General features: G+C 41.4%; 1 pseudogene; it reads right to left on the bottom strand.

Annotated features, from left to right (window-relative positions):
- Positions 1 to 1,416: 1,416 nt before the first annotated feature.
- LOC103409872 (amine oxidase [copper-containing] alpha 2, peroxisomal-like) lies at positions 1,417 to 19,327 on the bottom strand (annotated as a pseudogene).
- Between the last annotated feature and the right edge of the window lie 478 nt (positions 19,328 to 19,805).

Genomic DNA, 19,805 nt, shown 5'->3' with positions numbered 1-19,805 from the left:
TTCTAAATTATATTAATTAGCTAATTAATTGATTAATTACCCAATTAATCTATTAATTAGCTAACAAATCATGAATCTCATCCAAAACACCATCCAAGTGGCCGGTCCATCTCCTCCCAAAGGGGCTGGCCACACCCCTATATAAACCACCTCATTTTCTCCAAAACTGGATGCCAACTCTCTTGCAAAATTCTCTAAATTATCCAAACACTTTTTCTCTCAAATTCTAACTTTGGCATCGGAGGTTCTTCGGCCAAAGCCCCCCCTAAATTCTCCAAAGTTCTTCGGCCAAAGCCGCCCCCCCCGCCCCAAAAAAAAAAATTATCGTAGGCGCTCTTGGCCTTGACCAAATGTGTTATTTGTTTTGTAGGTGCAATTTTGTCTAAGAACAAGGAGAAAGAAATTTGCATCCACAAAGGACTTCTTGTTCAAGTGCTAATTAAGAACGTTTATCTCTGCATAATTTTTCCTTCCTCGTGGTTTAAGTAATTTAAATATAATCGTCTATTATTGTTAAATCTTTATAGGCATCGAGACACTTATTATTAAACTTGTAACATGTAACTTATTTAAGAGAAAACAGTTGCAAAGACAAATGTGTAAAATGACGATTCATTGTGCCTCCTCACTTTAATAAACAAAGACTCAGAAGCAAGGCAAAGCAGCTGCAATTAAATATGAGGGCAAGTCGAAGGACTAGTGAAATGCAAGGACCTGCAAAATTAAAGTCCAGGAAGATTCAGTTGTCCCATTGAAGTCAGGAAAACCGACGAGTTCGTCGTAGACTTGGCCGCCGGCTCTATCATATCCGATCACGTCCACACAGGTCCAGGACACCCTCCTCTCACCTTTACCGAGCTTTTCCTAACTAGTAAGCTTCCTCTCAGTCACCCCAAATTCAACTCAATTTCAGTCAGGGGATTGAATTTATCTGAAGTTTCCCTTTTCAATTGGATGGTAGGGAGAAGATATTACCAAGTGAGCTGTAAAATTTCAATGCTTCTATAGAGGGTGATCAGTCACATGATCACAGAGGGCTTAGTTAGGGCTGATTTGGTATTGCTGTGTTTTGAAAACTGCTTCTGCTGTATTGTGAGAATAAGCTCATTTCTGCAATTTCACGTTTTCAGATTTTTTTCACCAAAAACTATGAAAATAAGCTGTTTTTAAGTGTTTACCAAACACCTTTTTGAGGTCAGCTTTTTTTTTATACCCACTTTTTATAAAAAGTAATTCAATACCAAACCAGTACTTAGTGGAGTGATTCTTTTTAAGTTTTTTTAACAACCAAGATCTCAGTTTGCTAACTAGCCATGTCTGGGAGTATTATAAATTCTCTTAACCTTATAGACTACGAACCCCACCAAGATGTTGATTTCCTAAGTAATAACTATCGTTTGTTCATGGTGACATGGATTGGAATGGGACTAGATATGTAATTTGTAACTAAAACTTGCAATAAATTACAACTGCAATGAGATGAAAACATCACTTATTAAGCTCTTAGGATTATTAATCACTCATGATAAATAAAAAGTCCCCAGCTAGTTTTTGGCGGTACAATTGGGCGAGTGGTGCTTAGAAGGTATGGTTCTAACTTTAAGAACAGGACTGCTCTCAAAGAAATTGGTTGGCCTGAGCTCAAATCCACCACTCAATGTTGGCATCATTGGAAAATCCTCTTGGCAAGGATTGTGGTGAAACCCAATTGTGTACCACAACACTATATCTTTGTTCTCAATTTTCCTATTCCTGCACACATAAAACAATCACAATTCACACCAGTCAACCAAAATGAACAAGAGAAATCAAAAACGTTTTGTAAAATCTTTTGCTGCATTAACCAAATTTAATCACAGTTTAATTAATACCTGTTGCTCCACACATCTAATGTGTCCTCTCCTCTACTTTCATCAACATGTCTTCCTCCTGCCCATTTTTTGGACTTGTTGTAACCCACACATTGTACTTAGTGAAAGCGCCGCGTATTTGCGGGTAATCATCCTCTAACAATAGGGTTCCTGCGACTGCCCCCGGGATCAAACGATAGCCAAATGGGTTCCCGGGTTTGGTCTTCTTATTAGGGTTTACCACAACCAGGTCAGCTGGCTTCAAACCAAGGCGAATTCTTGCATCTAACTCAGTTTTAGCCGTCTCGCTTACAATATTCCAATAACTCTTCCTGGGTGTGTTGTGGCCTGTTGCTTGTTTCGTCACAAAATTATTCTTGACAAAGGAGTTGGTTTCACCATCGACATCAAGGTCAAGATGGTATGTCAAGAAATGATCATGGTTCACAGCAATGCTATTATCTGCCACCAATGTGCCAAAAACTTCCTCCTCTATTTGGTCTATGTGGGTGTAATTAACTGCTCCAATTTCTAGCACACCTGTTAGCCCCACCTGTTTAAGAAATTGAAGATCAACAAACCATAATTGTCAAGCGCAACATCAAGCGTAACATCTGTTGACACATGCTCATTTTGTCAGAATATGAATATAGGAAGAACGTTTTGATCGTATAATAAACTAACATGACCAATCATTCAAATTCACCGACAGATATATATTGTTTAGTTGGCAAATAGTTATCCAGATTATCAATCTATAAGTTTACTTAAAATTTAAACCAGTACATATGTACACACTATAAGACCCTAGCTATCATATAACATACCTCCATTTTGATGGAGCCACTTGGCTTGAACTCCCAATCAATTATGTAGTCATAGTTGCCTATAGTTGAAACCGTCCTCACAACCAGAGTGACCTCAGCCCTAACCTCTGTGATCTGCAATTCCGTTATCCCTCGATTACACCACATTTACATCAAAAAACAAATCAATCAAACACATTTGAAAAATAAGAAGAAAACTTTATCATCACCACTATATCTGGGATGGTGACTTCAGTGTAGCGCCACAAGATGTTGCCTGCATGTCTCTCAAAGATGCAATAAGCATTCGATATCTTCACCGGCGTGCCGTCCTGGGCAGCATAGTAGGCGTCCATGAACTGGGCATTGGCTGGGCAGTCGGTCAACGGTTTGAGTGAGATTGTGGATAGACCAAACCCAAATTCTCCACAGTCGAAGAAGGTTTTGTAGTACCATTCTTCTGTGGGGTCCATGTACGGGACAAAGAACTCGGATACAAAGCCTCTGTACAAAACCCTCCTGTACTTGTGCATTTCAAGATCATATATTGATGCTTGAGATATAATCACACCCGCTCGAACATCAAATCCGAGATGGAAGATCCAATTGGCCCACCTGATGATGATTACAAATATGAATATTAGTAAATTGTTAAGGCTTATTATATTAACATACCACAAATTGTTGAATAAACTCTACATACTTAATACACCATACATTTGCTTTTTCACTTAAAAATTATCTTAACACACCCCACATACTTTCCTATAATACCCTCACACCTCACATTCTCAATATACATCTTATATTGTGTACATACACGCCACATTTTCTATACACACCATATTTCTCAAATCTTATAACACTCATTTTTTATTTTCAGGGACTGAGTCTAACCATTTGAACGTTTAGTTTACCGAAAGATTTCAAATCATCTGAACGTTTAGTTTGCCGAATGATTTCAAAATGATGATTTGAAATCATCTTAGTATAGTTTGCATCGATAGATGTCTACCTTCGTTAAGTAGGGTAACATCAGCAGTAGCTTATTAATAAGTTTAACTTCGTGGTATGCAATTTTTGTTTTGACTTTCATGAACTTCATTTCTGCAGTGTAGGAATTTTATTTTGATTATTGCGTGGCTGGTTTTAAGACATATACTCATGGAAATATTTGAATTGTTGTGTGGCTGGTTTTAAGACGTATACTCTTGAAATATTTGAAATATTTGAAGCTGCATTTTACATTGATGGATATAAATGGAGGTACAAGTACAAATGGTTAGTTGTGCGATTCCACATTTTGATAGTTGAGAAGATAAATAATGCAATAAAAGTGATTTGGAGTGTATTTAGAAATTTTTATTTTTATAAACCTAATAAGGTCAAAATTGTTATTGTATGGTGAGGTAAATAAGTCATTTAATATTAAATTTTAATGTGGGGTGCATTCAACATTTTATGGGGTACTAATATAAAAAGCCAATTGTTAAACGGAATAAATTTATGGCTACCAGATTGAATAGTCAAATAGACGGCTATAATTAAGGCAATCTTAATGAAGCACTGTTTACTTTTAATGAAAAGGATAATTTTTATTTTGAAAAGTATTACCATTCACTTACACCTTTATTTTGTCATTTTCATTAAAACTAAAGTTTTTGAGGATTTTTCGTTAGTTTTTCTTATAATTAAACAAGATGTGTACGAGAGTAAAAAAAATGCAAGAAAATCACTTCCCATATAAATATTAGGGTTAATCTCAGTTTACTACTCTGAAGTTTCTTGGTTTTCAATATTTGGTACATAAAAGTTTTTTTCATCCCAGTCTGATACCTAAAGTTATAATTCTGGAACACTTTCATATATTTGTTAATTTTTTCATTTGAACTTTTGTTAACTGGTGATGTGGCGCCCATGTGGACAATAATTAAGTGCCACATGTCAATATGGGCCCACTTGAATATTAAAAAATTAAAAATTAAAAAAAAACCATATGTCTCCTACCTCATCCCTCGCACCCTCTCCCTCCCTTCTCTTTTCTGCAACCCGCACCCTTTCCTTCCCTTCTCTCTTCTGCAACCTGCACCACCTTCCCTTCTCTCCTCTGCAACCTGCACCACCCTTCCTTCTCTCCTCTGCAACCCGTATCTACCCTCCCCACACACCCACCCCAACAAAATCCCACCCAAAGGAATTCCAATTCAACAAGAAACCCATCCAATTTATGAAATTTATCAAAAACCCAGTTGACCCAAATCCCTAATTTGGATAAATTCCCAAATCCTAATTGATTCTTGAGCATTCCTAGCCCCTGCTGCCACCTCACTGGACTCTGACAACAGCCCGTGGTCGCTCCCTTACTTCGGTTCTTCTCTCTCCTCGAGTGGCTCGTGAACTGTAGCTGCTCCGGATCGAATTTCGAATTTGCAAAGGGTGAAGGTGAAGAGGATGGAGGAGAGAGAAGGGAGGGGAGGTGAAAAGGGTGGAGGTGGGTTGGGTATAGAGTGTTGGGTAGGCGTAGAGGAAAGAAGGGAGGGAGCGAGAGTGAAGTGAGGTAGGAGAGGAGGGTGTGGGTTGCAGAGGAGATGAGGGAGGGTGGTGCGGGTTGCAAAAGAGAGAAATGAGGGAGGGTGGGTGGGAGTTGCAAAGGAGAGAAGGAAGGGATCGGGTTGCAGAGGAAAGAAGGGAGGTAGGGGGTTGGGGGGAGGTAGAAGACAAGTGGATATTTTTTATTTTTTTTTAGAGTTTTTGTGTTTTTGCATTTTTAATTTTTTTTAATATTAAAGTGAGCCCATATTGACATGTGGCGCCCAATTATTATCCACGTGGGCACTACGTCATCAGTTAACGGAGGTTGTAACGGAAAACTTAACGGATGTATGAAAGTGTCCTAGAATTATAACTTTAGGTACTAGACTGTAACGAAAAAAACTTTATGTGCCAAATTTGAAAATCAAGAAACTTCAGGGTAGTAAACTGAGATTAACTCTAAATATTATATGATACAAATTAAAGTATGTAGAAAAAGAAAGAAAAAGGACACAATGATCACTTTGATTTAGAGTCAATGAAACAAACAATGGGAAAGGGATCATCTCCGGATCAAATTTCAACGACACGGATTTCCTGATTTGGTGGATTAGGAGGAAGGGATTCGGAGAGGATCCCTTTCCCAAACAATGAATTAAAACAATCATAAAACAATATAAAGAATACAAGTAGTGGTTTATGTATTGTGAGGATCTTGGGGATCCTCAAATCACATATGTTCATCGTAGATCGTACGATTAGAAATCATTGTAAATTTTCTTATTTAAAATTAAATATAAACAGTACCTGACAAAAACTCGCCGCACGATGTACGATGAACAAATGTGATTGGAGGATCCCCGGGATCCTCACAAAGAGGATCCGGCGAGGATCCTCTCTCGTTTATGTAACCAAAACACTTCTGTTAAGTGTTCAATATAAAATTAACATTGCCACTCAGTACTACTGTCAGAGAGTATTCCTCTTCACTTGTAAGTGAGAGGTCTTAGATTCAAATCTCATAGATGGTAAATTCGATACTAAATTAGGTTGCCCATTATGTGTGGCTTAGCCGAACTCCTCCTCCTCTTAGTGTAAAATATATCGTTGTATTAAAAAAATTAACATTACATTAACTTTTGTGATTGGATTTATTTAATGATATTGTAACCTACAATACAGTCTATATATATATATATATATATATATATATATATATATATATATATATCACTCAAATTTGCAGACTTAGACCATCTTCGATTTATGGAATAAAGATTAAAATATAAGCTTTAATACCCCCAAACCATCTCCAACCATGGGCTAAAATAAGCCCTAGGGATAAAATATATCTCTGGGCTAGATTCCTCTCAGGATTTAAGTCTGGCTTAAATTATTTTGGACCCACCAAACTGTCATATTTCAAAACATTTTTTTTGCTTTTTACTTATAATCTAACGGCTAGGATCAAATGAGATCAAATCTAATAGTAAAAAAAAATATATTGGACGGCCCAAAATTAAATATAATGTCTAAAATAACTTAAAAAATATATTTAAATCAAACTTAACTTAAAACTTATAAATACCTATGTATTTGTATGATTTTTAATTACTTATCAGAATTTAAATGTTTTTAGACTAAAATGTTCATAAAAGTAAATTAAGATAATCTACATAAATTTTATTTTAAAAAAAGTTACCGAAAACAAAAAGTTAGGCTAAAATCATGATTTAATTATCACAGGCTAAAATTTTAAGCCACAAGGATTAGAGCGGAAAAATTGTTTATGGCATATGGCTTAAAATTGTTTTACTTAAATTTTTAAGCTTTATCCCCAAGGGTTGGAGATGACCTATATTACAATTCTTAATTATAAGCCCTAAATATTAACGCATCCCAACCGACTCTAGCTAGTAACAAAATCAAAACATGTGCAATAGAAAACAGAATACTCCAACCCCAACCAAAATTTCTTCTCAGAAAAACGTTAGGGAAATCACATATTTTGTACCATATTTGTGTATCATTTGATAGTAAATAATGTGCATATATCACGTCAATTAATGAACTTATCTCATTGAATATTGATTGTATACTTTACTTACCACATGAGATAATATACCAAATATGATATAGATATGTGGTCCCCCTAATGTTACTATTTTTTTTTTTAAATTGCACGAATATTAATCTATGACATATGTATGGGCAGGGGGCCACGCCTTGATTTAAGGAAACCATACTCCGACTCGTCAGCTGTACAATTTTGTGAAATTCGTGTGACGATACTATTGTAGACATCGAAATTTCGGTAAATAAATGTTGACCGATAAATCAAAGTGTCAACGCTCATGTATTACATAAATTTTACACGTAGCGTGTGACTCAACGAAAATTGAAATGAGTTGGAAAAGTCATCAAATAGGACACGTGTCAACACCTGGCAGAAACGACTTATTTCATCTGGGATATTATATTCAAAATTAGGCCTTGGAAAATTCTATAAATACAAGCCCATTTCATTCATTTGAAAAAAAAACCAATTCATATTACACCTTGAAGCTCTGAAGCTCTGAAGCTCTGAAACTCCGAAGCTCTCAAGCATCCAGGTTCCCGAAGAATCAAGAAAGTGTTCTTCGTTCTTCGTTCATCGTTCTTCCAAGATCAAGCCTCGACGGCCCTTGGATCAACAATCATCCACCTTCAAGATCAAGCCCCGACGGCCCTTGAAGAAAGCGTTCTTCGTTCTTCGTTCATCGTTCTTCCAAGATCAAGCCCCAACGGCCCTTTGGATCAACAATCATCCACCAATTCAAGATCAAGCCCCGACGGCCCTTGAAGAAAGCACCATCGTTCATCATCCGTTCATCCAAGATCAAGCCCCAACGGCCCTTTGGATCAACAACGTCGACAAATCCACACATCCAACCGTTCTTCAAGATCAAGCCCAAAAGCCCTTGAAGATCCGTTCATCACTGTTCTTCAAGGTCAAGCCCAAAAGCCCTTGGAGATCCGTTCATCACTGTTCTTCAAAGATCAAGCCCAAAAGCCCCTTTGAAGATCCGCTCAAATCCACCTTCAAGATCAAGTCCACGGCCCTTGAAGAACGTTCATCCTTAGATCAAGCCCAACGGCCCTTTGGATCAATCGCACATCCACAAATACACACCTTACGGAGATCGAATCAGAGGATCAAAATAGAGAGAGATTGTAACCCAAAATCATCAAATACTTAATATTTGTTTGTGCGCGTTTGTTCTTGTCTCTTTCGTTTCAGGAATTTTCCTTGTTCACAAATTGGCACGCCCAGTGGGACGATCTCTGCCTCTCATCTCTTTCTCCGTTCAAGAAATTCAAGCACACTTCCAAAATTAATGGCATCAAGGAAGGCTCAAACTGTTCCCGCAACCGGTGCAAAGAACAAAAGCGTCCTCGTCGCAACTGGTGTCACTTTGGGCATCACGACTCGAAGCATGGCAAGAGCTACTTCTGCCGCCTCTTTCACCTCTGCATCAACTCTGCCAAGGGAACAAAAGCACCCAAGGCACGAGCCTTTGATCACCTTAGCCTCACTAAGGGCACCAAGGGGGGAAAGCCCAAGGAAACACTCCGAATCCATGCTCTCCGATGCCGATTCAAGCGACAGTTCAGCCATGCAAGTCATGACCATTGGAGCAACTTCAATCGATGAGCAGCTGGCTCAAATGAATGAAGCAATCGCAAGGCTAACCCGAACTGTGGAAGAAAAAGACTTGCAAATTGCAGCACTAGTCAACCGACTGGAGGCGCAGGACGGCGATAAACCCGACCCAGAAGATGATCCACTAAAGGGAGGAGCTGGCGGAGACGAAGAACCCCCGGTGAAGAAAATCGATGGGAAGCCGGAGCCAGACCAAGCAGCGGCACTCATGGGATCTCTTTCTATCCAGCAGCTGCAGGAGATGATCACCAACACCATCAAGGCACAGTACGAAGGGAGCTCACATACCTCCTTGTTCTACTCGAAGCCCTATTCCAAGAAGATTGATGCCCTAAAGATGCCAAGGGGTTATCAACCACCAAAGTTCATGCAGTTTGATGGAAAAGGAAACCCAAAGCAGCACGTTGCACATTTCGTCGAAACTTGCAACAACGCGGGGACGGAGGGAGACTACCTCGCCAAGCAGTTTGTGCGCTCGCTGAAAGGAAATGCCTTTGAGTGGTACACGGACCTAGAGCCTGAGTCCATCAACAGCTGGGAGCAATTAGAGCGGGAATTCCTCAACCGCTTCTACAGCACCCGTCGCACTGTGAGCATGCTAGAGCTAACAAGCACAAAGCAGTGGAAGGACGAGCCAGTCATTGACTACATCAACAGATGGCGCACTCTAAGCCTCGACTGTAAAGACAGGCTCTCGGAAACCTCTTCAATCGAGATGTGCATCCAAGGCATGCAATGGGGTTTGCAATACATCCTTCAAGGCATTAAACCACAGACTTTCGAGGAATTGGCCACTCGCGCCCATGACATGGAGTTGAGCATCGCCCATCATGGGAAGAAGGAACCGATCGCCGACTACAAGAACGATAAAGTTCTTGGGCCAAAGGTGGAAAAGGCTGCATGGAAACCCACCAAGGAAGCGATGACGGTCAACACATCTCCCGTCAAAATATCCACACGAGGCAAGGCGATTCAAACCGAAGCTTTTCGTGATCAAGAGATGCGTAGACGCACTTTAAAGGAGCTTGAGGAGAAGACTTATCCATTCCCCGACTCTGATGTGGTTGCCATGTTAGAAGACTTGCTAGAAAAGAAGGTAATTGGTTTGCCTGAGTGCAAACGGCCAGAAGAGATGAATCGCACCGACAGTCCAAGGTACTGTAAATTCCACCGCTTCATCAGTCATCCGACAGAAAAATGTTTCGTGCTGAAAGATCTCATCATGAAGCTGGCTCAGAAAGGAATCATCGAGCTAGATCTTGACGAAGTGGCGAAGTCAAACTATACCACCTTCACTTCTGGCTCTTCCGACTCAAAGTTTTCACCTCAACCGCTGGGGGCATCCTCCAAGACAAGCAAAGTAGAAGGATGGACTCAAGTCACTCCTAAGAAATTGCACAAGAAGCATACGTCTCCTCCACAAGTCCGCCAATCGGAAAGGGGGCAAAGCAGCTATTGTCAACCTTCAAAGCAACGTGAACGTGTTGAAGATGATGAAATTGCGACACAAAAATTGTCCGTTGCCATCACGATGCGCGACTTCTTGCCCAAAGACTTATTCAATCATGCGGTCAAAGCTCCTTGCTATGAAAATTGTGAGGAACGCCTCTCCCAGATCGCTTGACGAACCACCAAAGCTCCTTGTCCGCACGAGCCTAAACTGCAAGACACAAAGCTCCTCGCCTGCACGAGCCAAAACTGCGTGGCACAACGCTCATGGTCTACACGAGCATAAAAGGCAACACCAAACGCTCCTTGTCTGCATGAGCTGAAACTGCAAACGGCACAACAAAAGAAAATACCAAAAAAATATATGTATGTATTTGAACTACGTTTTGACTTGATCTCTTTCTTTGGAAGGGTACGTAGGCAACTCAAACGTTCAACTTTGAGTACAGTCATACTAAAAAAAACAAATAAAATAAAATGTTTTATTAAAGAAAGTCAATTTTATTACAAAAAAAGAAAAAGAGAAAAAAAAAAAAAAAAAAGAATACATATGTTATTATGTATTTACAAAAAAAAGAGTATATGTATGAGTGTCTCGGCCCAGCAGCCACAAGCCCAATTCGGTTGAGAAGAAGCACAAAACCCAGATCTCTCCAAAGCAACACCCGGCCCAGGAAAATAGCCCATATCAGTCCACACCGCAGGACCAGGTCACTCTCCACACCGGAGTTGGCTCGTCCCGAGTCACCGACATGGTTTTAGATGCGACTCCCGTGGCCATCTTCACCATCACCTGTCGCTGCTGAGTGCTCAGATCGGCGCCACCATTAGATTGTTGGGTGCGATGCCCACGTCCACCAGGCTATCATCCTCTCCAGATCTCCTCGAGCACAGAGATTGCGTCGTCCAAATCATCATCATCATCACTTGCAAGACCCGCATCTCCCACTCCCTCATCTTCATCTCCGAGTCCAAGAAGCAACCATGTTTACAGCAGGGAATTCCAGTCCATGTTGGAAGGGTTAGATGAGGACGGTTGTGTGGAAGAAGCCGAACGCATTTCTCAACTGCAACTCCCGAGCACACATCCATGGTGTGACTGGGTGTGGGAGCACCAAAATCCTCAAAAGTTCCTCAATTGGCGATTCCAATGGCTTCAATCTCCGGCGGGATCTCGACCTTTAACCCGGTCCGATCCTCATAGATCTGAAATTGCCATGACTCCCGTGGATCTCTCATCCCTTTCCCTTCGTCTCTGTAGAAATTTGGGGCACCCAGAGGGCACCCAAATTCGGTCTCTCCCTCTTCATCCGCCGCTGCCAACCTAGGCAGAGCAGATCGCAACTCCTCTCTCTCCTCCGCTTACGCTGCTCGCGGTGCTCGCCTGCTCTCTGCAAGCCTCATGCGTGCACCCATACCTCCACCTCACCGTCAGGCTCTTGGAGCCCATCAAGCAACGGGTCTCTCCCTCTTCATCCGCCGCTGCCAACCTAGGCATAGCAGAAAGCGACAACGCCATAAATCCCCACACCAGTCCGTCTCCTGCGACTTCGACGGCTTCGAAACAGTTGCGACGGCGGCGCCACCATCTCTTCTCAATTCCACTCAGATTTCGACTAATATTTCAAACTTGGACGCAACCGCAACCAAGGCATGATTTTCTTGAGCTGGGGCAGGCCAACTCCTCAGGAACAAAAGGCTTGCATTGGCAGGACTGGAGGCATTTTGGTTTGAATTGGGCATTTTTTGATCCGAAGACACCAGTTCAAGATGGAGTGAAGTTTTGTGTTTGCGTCAACGAGTTTCTGCCATGGGTCACAGCCCATTCTCATGCTTTATCCACTCTCAAACTCCTCTCACGGCTAAAGAAAGCTTTTACTCGGAAAGAGCCCACAGAGAAGCATATGCAACAATCCTACATTCTGCCCATGCGGAGCCATTGCTGCAGCTCAGAGCATCCGTATGTCTGGTTCAACACGAGATCTTGTAATACTTGTTGATGAAACAATCAGTGAGTATCATCATGGAGGGTTGGCAGCTGCTGGATGGAAGATGCACACAATCCAAAGAATCAGGAACCCTAAAGCCCCAAATCTGAACCCATGTCGCTGCGGAAAGCCTTTCGCTCCTGGAAATTCTCCAAATCGTTCAGGGAATTGAAGCTCAGCGACCGAGGATCAGGCCCGTGGGGGCGACCGCCGAGTCGTCCGTGACTCGAACTGTGCTGACTCATCTTCGTCGCTGTTGTCGTCTTCGTGGTCGGATATGCTCCCGGAGCTGCTCGGTGAGATCATACGGAGAGTGGAGGCCAGCGAGGACAAGGGGCCTCACCGTAAAAACGTCGTCGCTTGTGCCTGTGTCTGCAAGCGGTGAAGGGATATCACCAAGGAGATCGCGCGGTCTCCTTCGTACAGTAGCAAAATTACCTTCCCTTCGTGCCTTAAACAGCCTCTCCCCGACGATGGCGTCCCCAGACTGCTCCTCGACATTGGTCTCTACTGCAGGATGTGGGTTCTGGTTGTTTGGTTTTGGGAATTAGGTTCTGGTTCATCATCATCGGTATGCAGGTTCTGGGTCAGGGTTTAGAACTTCGTTCAGGACTTCGATCTCGTCGTCTCAGTCTCTCATTCTCCGTCTGAATTCGATCTCGACTCTGAAATCCACCAGGCTCCTCCCTGCCTTCTCTCCATCTAACCCATACGGCCTGGACCAGGTCCCATGGCACAAGGATCATCGCTGGGACAGGAACATGAACTTTCCTCAGTTTTTGGAATTTTCTTCTTGCTTTGGATCTCTGCCGAGGGATGAGTGGGCTGTGCTATGTGCCTGTGCTCAGTAGCGGTGCTCTGTGGCTGTGCTCGATCAGTGGCGGTGCTCGGTGGCAGTGCAACGGATGCGCAATGGCTGTGCTCAGTAGCAGTGCAACGGGTGTGCGGCGGCTGTGTTCGGCGGTTGGGCTCAATGGCTATGCTCTGGGTTCTAGCTGGATCCGACGTCAAAATCACCTCCACCTCCTCCATCTCTTGCCTCGCAGCTGCCAACAACTTCAAAGACCGCTGTCAAACGACTAGCCGGCCGAGAAGCGCTTCCTCAAACTCCAACTCTTCGTCCGCTCCCTGCAAGTTCCTCTACCCATCACCCAAATTTATACAAAAAAAAAAAAAAAAAAAAAGGGTGGTGGTGCATCTGGCACCACGTGAAAAAAGGGAATGGTGCATGGGCACCAGCTAAAGAAACAGAAAATAATACAAAAAAAAAAAAAAAAAAAAAAAAAAAGGGTTTCATGGTGCGTCTGGCACCGTGTGCAGAAAAAGAAAGAAAAAAAATATATATATATTTATTTAAAAAAAAAAAAAAAAAAAAAAAAAAAAAGAAGGAGAAAAGAAAAGAAAATGAAGTTATGATAATATGGTGTGTATGTACATAATATATGTATGTATATAGCAACAAAAAAAAAAATGCATCGAGAGAAATAAAGTCCATTTTATTTATTTTTTTTCTGGAAATTTTACACAAATTTGCATTATGCATACCTTAAAAAAAAAAAAAAAATCAAATCAAATTTACAACAGGGGATATTCAAGGACGATCAGGTGGCGCCTCACAACTCGGCAGAGCTCCAGGAAGAGAAGGCGTCGGAGGTTGGCTGTTTGAAGCCTCAGCAGTCGGTACAGCCCCAGAAGACGAAGGCAAATGCTGCTGGAACAAACCCACAAACCTCCGATGATCAAGTAAAATCTGACCATCAGATTCCTGCATCTGGTCAATTTTCCTTTTCATGTTGGTGGCATAGTTGTGTGCAAGCTTGTGCAGCTGTTTATTCTCATGCTTGAGCCCCCTAATCTCCTGTTTGAGACTCATCACTTCAGCCGCCAACGATTCAACTTGACGGGTTCGAGCAAATAGGCGTTGGGCCATGTTGGACACAGAACCCGCACACTGCACACTAAGGGCCAGAGACTCCTTAACAGCCAACTCATCAGACCGCCTGGAAAGTAGTCTGTTATCTTTGGGAGTGACAAGGTTCCGGGCCACCACCGCAGCGGTCATATCATTCTTCATCACCGAATCCCCAACGGTAAGAGGACCAGTAGGGGATATGAAGGTTGGGCGCCATATGTTATCTGGAGAAGACGGGACTACCTCTTCACCAAGGTTCAAATCAAAACGACGGTCGGAGGGTCCAGACATTTTCAAAGTGTTGAAGGAAGAAGAGATCGGACAAATCAAGATCTTAGAAGTACAAGAGGGGAGTTTTCACAAGCGAAAATTCAAGTGTGTTTTGAAACGAACTGCATGCCTCTATAAAAATCAGCACTCGACGGGATTTCAGAGATCGAAGAGGCGAGCTCAGAATTCGAAGAGGCCATTCAAAAATCGAAGAGGCAAGCATCTTGCTTTTTTCCAGACGTGTCGGCACCCGTCACGCGCAAACTCAGCTTTGTGGAAATCACGAGTAATTTGTCGATGCGCCAATCCCAGATATCGAAGAGGCGCCAGTCTTTTTCAGTCGAGTCATCACCTGTCATATGCACACTCAACTTTGCGCAAATCACGGGCAATTTGTCGAAGATTTTCGGTGAAGGAGAAAGCACGTGAAATTTTACTGTTCAATCACGCGTTAGTTGCCAACACGAGTGAAAGAATAGTACCTCTACAGGTATTAAAGAACTTCCTATAAACTGTCCACCTTCACCCTACATGGTAAGGCAGACATACATAACATTTCTTCATCTCCAAAAATGTTTTCCCAACGAAACCTCTCGAGTCATTCAGTGTTCCTTATTCCTTGGGGTACCTCTGCAAGCCAATGACTCCAAGGCAAAAGTATCTCATATCACCAGGGTAGAAAGCAAGAGTATCTCATATCATGCGTTCTCCCTGTCCTTTCCTTTGTCCTTGTTCTTACCTACAAAGACAAGGATAAAGAAAACAATATGCCGGAACTTCCACTCAAACTCGGGTAAGGAACCGACTGCTTGGAACCCTTCCCTGATTGCCTACCTAGCACTGCTCTCGAGTACTCGTTTCGCACTGCTGCTGTACTTCCAAAGAAGCTGCCACATCTGCCTGGAGAACAGATAAGGCAAGTGAAAATGATACCTTGCAGCATGTGGAGACAAAGTGCAGAAGGAACAAGCAGAGAAGAATGTGGTCTGCACAGTCAACTTAGCAGAAGGAGTCCGAACTGAGGAACTCGAGAAGCTGCCACATCTGCCTGAAGAAACAAGCAGAGAAGAATGCAGCATGCACAGCCAACTCGGCAGAAAGAGTCTGAGATGAAGAACTCGTTTTGACCCTCAAATTCTTGGGTCGACTTACTAGGCGTTGTGGGCTGCACGTGCCGATTCACCACCCTTGAATCGAATCCTTAAAGATCAAGTCACCAACTGGAAGAAAAGCCCATCAATCTTGAAGATCATACCGCTGACCAAACTGCTCAGGTGTGGATTAGAAAGATTGAACAAAATAACAAGTCGTCACATTCACCTCGTGCCTGCTTGCCATATGTTCGAGTCAACCTTCAAGAATCAAGCCTCAACGGCCCTTGAAGAAGCTTTCAGCCAAATTCAAAATCAAGCCTCGACGGCCCTGGAAGAAATCACAAGTCTGATTCAAGATCAAGTGTCTACCACCCTTGAATCAAAACCTAGTTCAAGAATAAGCTGTGGAAAATCAACAATTGGAGGAATCCAGAAAATCCTCCAACCCAGTTCAAGATCAAAGCTGTGGAAAGTCAACAAGCGCAACAAAATACGTGCCGATTCATCCACTACCAAAGCCAAAGATCATCTACCACATGAAGCTCCTTGTGGCCCAATTTCAACCTTCAAGATCAAGTCTCGACGACCCTTGAAGAAATTTCAAACAAAAGTTCAAGAACAAGCCTCAACGGCCCTTGAAGAAATCTCCAGCCCAATTCAAGATCAAGCCTCAACGGCCCTTGGATCGACATCTACAGTAAGGGACTTCAAAACGCATCTCCTACACGTGACAATCACATGTATACGACGCGCCTTGAAGTGGGGGCATTTGTAGACATCGAAATTTCGGTAAATAAATGTTGACCGATAAATCAAAGTGTCAACGCTCATGTATTACATAAATTTTACACGTAGCGTGTGACTCAACGAAAATTGAAATGAGTTGGAAAAGTCATCAAATAGGACACGTGTCAACACCTGGCAGAAACGACTTATTTCATCTGGGATATTATATTCAAAATTAGGCCTTGGAAAATTCTATAAATACAAGCCCATTTCATTCATTTGAAAAAAAAACCAATTCATATTACACCTTGAAGCTCTGAAGCTCTGAAGCTCTGAAACTCCGAAGCTCTCAAGCATCCAGGTTCCCGAAGAATCAAGAAAGTGTTCTTCGTTCTTCGTTCATCGTTCTTCCAAGATCAAGCCTCGACGGCCCTTGGATCAACAATCATCCACCTTCAAGATCAAGCCCCGACGGCCCTTGAAGAAAGCGTTCTTCGTTCTTCGTTCATCGTTCTTCCAAGATCAAGCCCCAACGGCCCTTTGGATCAACAATCATCCACCAATTCAAGATCAAGCCCCGACGGCCCTTGAAGAAAGCACCATCGTTCATCATCCGTTCATCCAAGATCAAGCCCCAACGGCCCTTTGGATCAACAACGTCGACAAATCCACACATCCAACCGTTCTTCAAGATCAAGCCCAAAAGCCCTTGAAGATCCGTTCATCACTGTTCTTCAAGGTCAAGCCCAAAAGCCCTTGGAGATCCGTTCATCACTGTTCTTCAAAGATCAAGCCCAAAAGCCCCTTTGAAGATCCGCTCAAATCCACCTTCAAGATCAAGTCCACGGCCCTTGAAGAACGTTCATCCTTAGATCAAGCCCAACGGCCCTTTGGATCAATCGCACATCCACAAATACACACCTTACGGAGATCGAATCAGAGGATCAAAATAGAGAGAGATTGTAACCCAAAATCATCAAATACTTAATATTTGTTTGTGCACGTCGTTCTTGTCTCTTTCGTTTCAGGAATTTTCCGTGTTCACAACTATCAAGTGGACTGAAAATATGAGTACACCCCTTGAAATTCAATTTTCTTTAACTAAAATCATCATGGTAAATTTCTCTAACAATAACCTAATGACTAAGCTCCAACTAAACAATATCCATAATTATAACAAAATGTGTCTAATATAAACATGCAAAATAATCTACCCATAATGGTTGTCAAACAAATAAAAGAAATGGAACATATGATGGTAAGACAAGTATAAGGTAGATACTGTTGTAATAATAAGGCACTTATTTCCCATAATTGTGATGGATAATTAAATTCATTAACATAATTAGGGTGTTGTGGCACAAACAATTGTAAATATTTTGAAAATAATAGGTATTTACTTGTTTACATGGCAGTCTATTTCAAATTTAGATTTTATTTGGATGTTTAAAATGAGATGGGTTTTTGTCAAGGAAATAATTGTTGCATGGGCTTATATCTAAACCCAAAAATTAATGGTGTCTATCAATTCATTTGTTGGATAATACTTAGGTACTTACTAGTATGTACTTTATATATTCGCTTTTTAGATTTGGCTCAATGACATTTTAATGCATGTTTTATCTTAATTTTTTATATGTTATAATGTTTCTTGAAGTTTTAAAAACAAGAAACATATGTGATCTTTTGATTGAGTCAAATCACAAAATTGAGTATATATGATACTCACTAGCAAGTATCTAAGTATTATCTAAACATGTGTATCTGTTTATTAATAATATATCTAGATCTATGAACTTCATTATATAACACCTAAATTAGAAACATAATATGTGAGTAAAATCGTCACACCCAAAAAAGCTTCCTACAATTTCCACAAACAACAGTGTTGACTTCTAAGCATAGCAATAATATTATAACCATATATTAAATACTCAAATCCACTAAGAATTCATTCAAGTACAATACTAATTATAGTTAATTAGTACAATGATTTAGTAGAACATCATTGGATTAAAAAAAATACTAAATACAGCCAAAATTAAGGAATAACTACTACATGTGGTTGAGGAAAAAGAGTACGTACGTGAGACACAGTTATCTTTAAGATATGCTGGAAGTTAATTATAATATAATTAATTAACTTATGACTAACCTGACAGTGTTGCCGTCGAGCTTGAACCCTTTGTCCCCAGACATAACTGGAGCACCATTTAGCCTTGGACCGAATGGAGGCTTCTGATTGGACGCTCGGTACTCGGTTCCCTCAGCTTTTGGCACAGGTGCAACAAACCTATCGATGTATTCAACGATCTTCAGCTCATCCAGATCAACCGCGACTGTTATTCCCTCCACTGGCCTAACGTACAAGTTTACACTATCTTTTTTGTAAAAACAATTAATCTTTATTGTTCTTTTAGTATTGGCCTCCCCAAACCACCCAACTGAAAAAGTACTACACACAACTTCGGACATATTAAGCCCTCTCTTTTTAATGGACTGGATAAAGGGTTTATATTTGAACGGGAGTTCAGTCGCAACAGATTGTTCTTCATTGTTAAGCAAGGGGTATCCATGTTTGTTATCAAATTCAGTTTTGGAAACTATGGAACGGATTGATATGTCGACTATGAGCTCTAGGGTTTTCATTTTGAGTCGTAAAACGACCAAGGCACGGCGAGGAAGAGGTGGCGGGGTTTTGGTGGGTTTTGATTGCCATGAGAGGACGGTGGACTTTTCGGGTTCATCTAGGCCTACGTATTGGTAGCTCAGGTTTTGAGAAGGGTAGGATTTTTGGACTATGGTTTTGACATGGATGAACTCGGATGGTGTTAGAGGGTCTAGAGGATGGCATGAGGTTGGTGATGACAAGGTGATGAAAATGGAGAGGATTACTAAGAGACTTGGTGCCAATCTTGATGCCATGGCATGCATATTACAATGTAAGTTTTAAGCTTCTTTGGTCCCATTAAATAAGAATTTGATCAGCAAGCTAGTATAGCAAAAGTGCTAGATGGAGAGTTTCGACCACTTTAAGATTTTGGAAACTTAAAAGCATAAACTTTAGTCATGATTTAGCCTTAGGGTCAGTTTGGGATTACTGTGTTTTTTTTTTTTTTAAACTGCTTCTGCTAATCTTAAGAATAATCAGCTGCAAAATAAAGCAATTGAGTGTTTGATAAATCTGTGATAAATTTTAATGCAAAAGTGATATAATTGTATTTAACAACAGAAATAGACATAATAGTGTGGGCGATGACGATGATAACGGTTGTAAGGCAATGGTTGTGATGGTGGTGGTGGGGGTGCCAATAAGGGGGTGTGGTGATTGGGCTATAGAGGTAACAATGTAGTAGGGGCGACGACAACGGCAGTTGTGGTGCCAGTGGTGGCGGTTGTGTTTATAGTGGCGGTGGTGGCTACTGTGGCGGCAACTGATAGGAGCATATTTATGCGACTTAGTTGGCTTGTTCTT

Source organism: Malus domestica, chromosome 16, assembly GCF_042453785.1.
Source record: "Malus domestica chromosome 16, GDT2T_hap1".
NCBI classification, from domain to species: Eukaryota; Viridiplantae; Streptophyta; class Magnoliopsida; order Rosales; family Rosaceae; genus Malus; species Malus domestica.
This window is presented reverse-complemented; position numbering and strand designations above follow the sequence as displayed.